We start from the raw sequence: 9124 nt of genomic DNA on the forward strand, positions 1-9124 counted from the left end.
GATGAGGAAGATGATGAGGAAGAAGAAGAAGAGGAAGAGGAAGAGGAGGAAGAAGAGGAAGAAGAAGAGGAGGAAGAAGAAGAAGAAGAAGAAGAAGAAGAAGAAGAGGAAGAAGAGGAAGAGGAAGAGGAAGAAAAGGCCGGGGTGTAAAAATCGGCGCTTCCCGGTGTGTCCCGGAGGTCTGCGCTCATAGATAAAGGCCCCCTGTGGGCGTTTTTTGTTTCAGTCGTCAACATCCCTTGAAAGTGAAATACCCATTAAGTCTCCCCATACCCCCTACCCCCCCCCCCCCTCACCCCCCCCCCTCCCCAGCTCTATCTCTTTCTTTGTCTATCTCTCTCTCTGTCTTTCTCTCTCTTTTTTTTCCCTCTCTCATTTCGTTTCTCTCAGTCTTTCTCTCTCACTCTCTTCACTCTCTCTTTCTCTCGCTCATTTCTCATCTCATCCTCTCTTTCTCTCTCACTCCCTCTCTGTCTTTCTCTTCTTCCCTCTTTCTATTTCTCTGTCCCTCTCTTTATGTCTCTCTCTCTCTTTTTCCCATCTCTTATTTCTTCTCTCTCAGTCTTTCTCTCTCTCTCTCACTGTCTCTCTCTCTTTCTCTCTCTCTGTCTCTTTCTCTGTGCTGTGTGACTGTGTGTCTGTCTGTCTGTCTGTCTGTCTGTCTGTCTGTCTGTCTGTCTGTCTGTCTGTCTGTCTGTCTGTCTGTCTCTCTCTCTCTCTCTCTCTCTCTCTCTCTCTCTCTCTCTCTCTCTCTCTCTCTCTCTCTGTATATATTGTAGATCTATCTCTTACTTTCTCTGTCGCGTCCAGTTACGGCTTTTATCGGTTTTGTTAGGTTTGTTGCTTACCACCTCTCTTTTGTGCACAGAAATTAAAAACAAAAATCGGAAGCTGAAGTTGACCTCGGCAGCCATCGTGCCTGTGGCGCGAAAGCGAAACTGGATATCTCTGGGGAACGTGTTGTAGATCTGGGCCTTGATCTGGATTCAGAACATAAGGTAATGATTAGATAGCTGTTGTATTTTATCGTAGCTAAAAGCTGGTCAGTGTAGTATAGCTCTAGATCTAGATAATGTATCGCGTAGAACCAAACAAGACTTACAGAGTCTCCTGAAGGAGAGAGACTACATCTAGATCTGGATCTAGACCTCGGACTAAGCCTAGGCTTGCCTCTCCTTCTTAGTTCTTAGTCTAGATCTAAATCTTCGGTGTGTCCCGGAGTTCTGCGCTCATAGAAAAAGGCTCACATTGTGCGTAATTTGTTTCAGTCACCAACATCGTTTGAAAGTGAGAGGCACATTAAGTCGTTGTCTTGTCATACCCCCTTAATCCCCGCCAACTCAATCTCCACCCACTCTCTCTTTCTCTCTCTCTCTCTCTCTCTCTCTCTCTCTCTCTCTCTCTCTCTCTCTCTCACTCACTCACTCTCTTTTTCCCTCTCTCATTTCTTCACTCTCACTCTTTCTCTCTCTGTCTCTCTCTCTTTTCTCTCTCTCTCTCTCTCTCTCTCTCTCTCTCTCTCTCTCTCTTTCTCTCTCTCTCTCTCTCTCATTTCCCCACTCATTCTCTCTTTGTTTCTTTTTCTTTCTCTCTCCCCCCCTCTCTCTCTTTCTTTTCTTCCCTCTTTGTCTCTCTGTCTCTCTGTCTCTTTCTCTTGTTCCCTCTGTCTCTCTCTCTCTGCCTCTCTCTCTGCCTCTCTCTCTTTGTCTTTCTCAGTCTCTATCTCTCTCTATCTCTCTCTGTCTCTATGTCTCTCTGTCTCTTTCTTTCTCTCTCTCACCCTCTCTCTCTCTTTCTTTTCTTCCCTCTTTGTCTCTCTGTCTCTCACTCTCTCTTTCTCTTCTTCCCTCTGTCTCTCTGTCTCTCTGGTTGATTGCACACCACCCCTCGTCTGTGCTCAGAAATAGAAAAAACATAAACATTTGGAAGCGGAAGCCGCGTTGTCTCTGATTCGAAAGCGAAACTGCATACAGTGCGAACGTGTTGTCTGTGCCTTGTTGATCTGAATTCGGAACCTAAGGTAATGATCAGATGGCTGTGGTGGTTTATTGTAGCTGAAAGCTTTGCAGTGTAGACTAGTATAGATCTAGATCTAGACTCTAGATGGTGTATCGTGTAGAACCAAACAAGACCCACAGAGTCTCCCGAGGGAGAGAGACCAGATCTAGACCTCCTTAGATCTATATATCTAGATATAAATTATTATAAATATAAATATAGATCTAGAATGTAGACCTAGGCCTAGGCTTGCCTCTCCTTCTTAGTAGTCCCTAACTTATTATAACTAACTAATGTCCACTGGAACTGCATGCAATGTACTGGCCTTTGTAGAGCTAAATCTAAGTTTGTTTGAAGTTTGATGGGAATAGCACACAGTGAGCCTAACCCTTATTACTAATACTAATTTAGTAAAACAAATTTAAGCCTCCTCTATTACCGAGTATTGGCATCCACTAATTAATGACTAGATTCTAGATCTAATGGCAATGTTAGATCTATCTCAGCTGGGCACTTTGTAGAGCTAAATCTAGGGTTGTTTAGAAAAGCGTTTGATTGTATGCTTCCTATTACTATTATTATCATTACCGACTTAGAATGGCATTCACTAACAAATGACTATAATGGCAATGCTCAATGCTAGATCTAGGGTTGTTTAGTGTTTGATTGGAAATGTCACACGGTGAGCCGAACGGTTTTAACTAATTAAAAGTTGGGGGCTCGGGTGACTAAGTCAACTAAGTGAGTAGGCCTAGATCTCGAACCGTCATTTCAGTTTGGGAAATTTTTCGCAGCTCGTCCGACACAAAAGCATAAGCCTAGATTTTTTGTCGAATAACTTTCGATCCCGTTTACTTTTAACCTAGATTCTCTAAACGGCACTCTTCGAGGGAAGTGGTCCCGGCTTAACACCATAGAAATAACACTAAGACTTGTAGTCAGAAACAAAAACACAAGTCGAGTAAAAAAGCTGTCTTCGGTAATTTTTTTTCCTTACTTCAAGTTTAGAATATTTCCCACATTAATTTTTTAATCGGCTTCCTTTTTTGTTTCCGATTGCAAGTGTTATTTCTACGGAATAAGGCCGGGACTACTTCTCCCGAAGAGTGCCCTCTAAACGAGTGACAACCCCGTTTTGTCTTTTCGAGCAAAACTTTTTTCAACGTTATAGATTGGTGTGGAAGGGCACTTTTCTTAGAGAGGCCAGAATATTGCTCGATATGAGTCGGGCGGAACTATTTTCTTACGGATATTGATATGTAAATGGGACAAACTGATACAAGACCGGGAACGGTAGCTCGATAACATTAACAATCGGTGCCGTCTGTCTCAAGTCATCCGTAAGAAAATCGTGTCTTTTCATCGGACAGGCTACAGCACGGGCAAAAATAGTTTTGGTGTCGACGGACATCCCCGCTCCGTCCCTCATGTTTAAACCGACTGCGTCAGTGTCGTTCTGTAGGTATTAATTTTAAATAACGTTTCCAAGCCCTCTGACCTGGTAACCGTAACAGTTTTGGTCAGGTCCATTTTTCCCCTTCTCTTTCCCCCGATCTCGGAATCTTCGCGGAGAGGAGCAGCGCCAGCCGTTTGCCAGCGACGAGGAGACGGTGAGTTCTCACGCATCCTCAAACCCGCACACACGCACGCACCAACACACACACACACACACACACACACACACACACACATACACTCGCGCGCGCTTGGCAGTCCGACCCGAAATAGGTATATTTCATTAAAACATTTCCAGTCGAAAGTCGGGCTTGAGTTGTTTTCTTATTCGTACATTCATATAATATAAGTGAGACAAATTATCGATAAAAGACCAATGCGACAGCCATATACATATATTGTACGCACACAAACACACGCACATGCATGCATGCGCGCACGCACGCACGCATGCACACACGCTTGCACGCATGTACGCACACACTCAGGAAAAAGAGAGAGGGGAGAGAGAGAAAGAGAGGGAGAGAGAGTCAGCAGCACTTCCCGGTGTGTCCCGTAGGTCTGCGCTCATAGAAAAAGCTCACTTTGGGCGTATATTTTTCCAGTCTAGCGGAAAATACAAATCATCGCCAAACCTTTCGTGAAAGAGAAAAAAATATTTTGAAAATAAGGGGCAAAGATGTTGTCACCCCATAACCCCTAATCCCCCCCTCTCTCTGCTCCAACCCACCCTCTTTATCTCTCTCTCTCTCTCTCTCTCTCTCTCCCTCTCTCTCTCTCTCTCTTTCTCTCTCTCTTCCCCTTTCTTTCCGCTCTCTCTCTTCTCTTCTCTTCTCTTTCTCTTCTCTTCTCTCTCTCTTCTCTTCTCACTCTCTCTCTCTTTCTCTTCTCTTTTCCTTCTCTCTTTCTCTCTCTCTCTCTCTCTCTCTCTCTCTCTCTCTCTCTCTCTCACTCTCTCTCTAGGTCATTAGAACCAGAAAACCTTCCTCTATAACACACTGATAATCGGCATGAATCGGAAAGAAAGAAATTTGTTGAAAATACCGTTTAATGGTATATTATCGAAATTATCAAATATCGATACCCGATTATTTAAGAATCGCACGTCATATCTCACACTGCAAACATTTTAAACCACTGTACGGGGCTCTGTTCCTTAAAACTTATGTTTGTTATCCTAAATATGGGAATTTGAGTTCTAAGCCTAAAGATTTTTAACGGGGAGCTAAAAAATTTGAGTAGTAATGTACATTGAGTAATCGATACTAGTAGCTGTTTACAAATGAGAGATGAGAGAAAGTGGTGGTGGGGAAGCAGTAAGAAGAAGAAGAAGGAGAAGGAGAAGGAGAAGGAGAAGGAGAAGAAGAAGAAGAAGACGAAGAAGAAGAAGAAGAAGAAGACGAAGAAGAAGAAGAAGAAGAAAAGCCAGCCTTAACCATTATTACACTACAGACCGAAGTACAGACGAACAAAAGCACAGAAAAAAAGACGAGGTGTGCAAATCTGCTCTTCCCGGTGTGTCCCGGAGGTCTGCGCTCTTCGATAAAGACGCACTGTGTGCGTATTTTATTTCAGTGGACAAACCCTTCGTGAAAGAGAAAGACAATCGTTTGAAAGTTGTTATCTCCCCATACATCTACCCCCCCCCTCATCTCTCTCTCTCTCTCTCTCTCTCTCTCTCTCTCTCTCTCTCTCTCTCTCTTTCTCTCTATCTATTGCTCTCTCTCTCTATTTCTCTCTCTATCTTTCTCTCTCTTTCTCTCTCTGTCTCTCTCTCAATATCTTTCTCTCTAGCTCTCTCTCTTTCTCTCCCCCCTCTCTCTTTCTATCTCTCTCTTTCTCTCTCTCTCTCTCTCTCTCTCTTTCTCTCTCTCTCTGTATTTTATAATTTAACTCGCTTGGTCTTTTACGTTCAGTCACGGCTTCCTCCGCCTTTCTTCGGTAGATTGCACACCACCCCTCGTTTGTGCTCAGAAATTAGGAAAAACATAAACATTTGCCAAGCGGAAGCCGCGTTGTCGAAAGCGAAACTGCATACAGTTGCGAACGTGTTGTCTGTGCCTTGTTGATCTGAATTCAGAACCTAAGGTAATGATCAGATGGCTGTGGTGGTTTATTGTAGCTGAAAGCTGTGCAGTGTAGGCTAGTATAGATCTAGATCTAGATTTAGACTCTAGATGTTGTATCATGTAGATCTAGAACCAAGGGAGAGAGACCAGATCTAGACCTAGAATCCAGACCTAGGCCTAGGCTTGCCCCTCCTTCTTACTTCTTCTTAGTCCCTAACTTATTATAACTAACTAATGTCCACTGGAACTGCATAGGCTAGTATAGATCTAGATCTAGATCTAGATTCTAGATATAGATGTTGTATCAGTCGTGTAGAACCAAACAAGACTCACAGCTAGGCTTGCTTCTCCTTCTTAGTACTTCTTAGCTCTTAGTCCCTAACTTAGTATAGATCTAGATGTAGTCTGTAGACTGTAGTGATTCTAACTTATGACCACTGGCACTGCATGCAGTGTACAGGGGTAGGACTGGCCTTTGTAGAGCTAAATCTAGGGTTTTGTGTATAATGGGAATAGCACACAGTGAGCCTAACCTTAATACCTAATACTAATACTAATACTAGATCTAGATCTAGATCTAGATCTAGATCTAGATCTAGAAGATTCTAATACTAATTTATAACTAATATTTAATCGAAGTGGCTAGCCGTACTTAAGTACGGCTAGACTGAGAGTCTAGCCGTACTTAGATCTAGGTTTGGCCCTATCGACTCAAGCCTGTTAAGTACACAGGTCTCATTAGATCTAGATCTAGATCTAGAAGATTCTAATACTAATTTATAACTAATATTTAATCGAAGTGGCTAGCCGTACTTAAGTACGGCTAGACTGAGAGTCTAGCCGTACTTAGATCTAGGTTTGGCCCTATCGACTCAAGCCTGTTAAGTACACAGGTCTCATTAGATCTAGATCTAGATCTAGATCTAGATCTAGTAATTATTCAGGTTCAAATGCATGCAAGTCAGAAAGGCACCTTTTTGTTTTGTCTGAAATACAAATACTTTAGGCATTGCAAACTAAAAATTTCTTTTACAATTCAGCCATCAATATTAAGTACGGCTAGCCTGACAGTCTAGCCGTCCTTAAGTACGGCTAGCCTGGCTAAGTACGACTAGACTGCCAGTCTAGCCGTACTTATCTTAGGCCCTATTAATATTAGAAAACAGGAGGTTTAAAATACAAATACATACACTGTCATTAAGGCACCTGGTTTCGTCTCAAATGCAAATACTTTAGGTAGGTACTGCACACTAAAAATGTATATTTACAATTCAGTAGGCCTATTTTTTTGTTAAATGGTCAGTCTAGCCATCATATTAAGAATAAGTACGGCTAGACTGCGAGTCTAGCCGTACTTCTGCCAGTCTAGCCGTCATTAAGTACGGCTAGCCTCTTCCATATTTAATAGGCCACCTCTATTCTCACCCGGAGTGAGAATAGTGCAGGCGAGTCTTGTGGCTATTCTCACCCGGCAAAACCACATATTTCTACACTGTGATAACAGAAAAATTGTAGAATTCTGTGCCGTGAACAAACGTTCCATTACAATTGTAGCCTACTAAAAGCGTACAATTTTGTCTGTGGGCAGTGGAGAGAGAGAGAAAGAGAGAGAGGAGTAGCGCGAGAATTTCAGGGCAAAACAAAATGGCGACCCGCGTAGTTCGGCTCGATTCGAAAAGTTAAATAGCCGTAGCATCTTTGTAGACAACCAAATTTATTTACTTTTGTGTTTTAACATCATTTTTTAACTTTGTTTTGGTCAATTTGATCGTCCACACCGATAGACAGTATTCAGAAAGAGACGGAGAGAGAGAGAAGAGGGGAGGAGTTGATCTTGCGAGAACTTCCGGGCGGGTGAGAATAGCCACTTTCTATTTAATAAAACAAAAGCTTCACTAAGTAATGACTAGATTTAGATCTAGATCTAGATTCTAGATCAAGATCTAATAGCAATGCTAGATCTATCTGAGCTGGGCACTTTGTAGAGCTAGATCTAGGGCTGTTTAGAAAAGTGTTTGATTGGAAATATCACTCGGTGAGCCAAAGGCTTAGTCAACCGAGTGAGAATCCTATTATTATATTATTACCGACTAATGGCATTCACTAACAAATGAGTTATCAAACTTCAAACAAACTTAGATTTAGCTCTACAAAGGCCAGTAATGGCAATGCTTAATGCTAGGACTTGGCTTTGTACAGCTAGATCTAGGGTTGTTTAGTGGTTGATTGGAAATGTCGCACGGTGAGCCGAACGGTTTTAACTAATTAAAAGATGGGGGCTCGGATGGCTAAGTAAGTGAGTGGGTCCAGATCTAGTGAGTTTAGACTCAACAGTAATGTTAAGCAAATGTCGGTGTTTGACACCGTTAACCAAACTGCCCCTCTGGGATCAATAAAATTGTAATTTATAAATGTATCTCTTTAATGGTTCACTTTGAAGTCAGTATTCCATGAGTAAGAAACGTGAGTGATTCTTGAATTAAAAAGTGGAGACCTCGAACCGTCATTTCAGTTTGGGAAATTTTCTGCGCTCGTCCGACGCAAAAACATAGGCCTAGATTTTTTGGCGAATAACTTTCGATCCCGTTTACTTTTAGCCTCGTTTCTCTAAACGGCATTCTTCGAGAGGACTGGTCCCGGCTTAACTCCAAAGAAATAACACTAAGAGTTTGTAGTCGGAAACAAAAACGGAAGTAGGGTAAAAAAGCTGTCTTCGGTATTTTTTTGTCGTTCGAATTTAGAATATTTTCATCCTGATTTTTTTCTTCATCGGGTGGCATTGTGACCCTGGCAACTCAAGCCAGCTTTTTTAATCGGCTTCCGTTTGGTTTCCGATTGCGAGTGTTATTTCTATGGAATAAGGCCGGGACCCCTAATTCTCCCAAAGAGTGCCCTCTAAACGCGTGACAACCCCGTTTTGTCTTTTCGAGCAATACTTCTTTCAACGTTACAGATTGGTGTGGAAGGGCACTTTTCTTGAGAGGCCAGAATAAAATATTGCTCGATATGAGTCAGGCGGAACTATTTTCTTACGTATATTGATGTAAATGGAACAAGACCGGGAACGGTAGCTCGATAACAATGGATGTCATCTGTCCCAAGTCATCCGTTAAAAAAAGCGTGTCTTTTCGTTGGACGGGCTACAGCACGGGCGAAAATAGTTTTGGTGCGGACGGACATCCCCGCACGGAACCTCAATTTTTAAACTGACTGCGTCACTGTCGTTCTGTAGGTATTAATTTTAAATAACGTTTCCAAGCCCTCTGACCTCGTAACCGCAACAATTTTGGTCAGGTCCGTTTTCCCCCTTCTGTTTCCCCAGATCTCGGAATCTTCGCGGAGGCAGTATCATGTCTGGAGAGGAACAGCCCCAGCCGTTTGCCAGCGACGAGGAGATGGTGAGTTGTCACGCATCCACAAACCCACACACACAAACACACACACACAAACACACACACACACACACACACACACACACACACACGCACCCCACACACACACAATCACATACCCCTACCCCACACACACACACAATCACATACCCACCCCCCACACACACACAATCACACACACACACACACACACACACCCACACCCAGACA

This window comes from Aplysia californica, unplaced genomic scaffold (genome assembly GCF_000002075.1).
Source record: "Aplysia californica isolate F4 #8 unplaced genomic scaffold, AplCal3.0 scaffold02340, whole genome shotgun sequence".
NCBI classification, from domain to species: Eukaryota; Metazoa; Mollusca; class Gastropoda; order Aplysiida; family Aplysiidae; genus Aplysia; species Aplysia californica.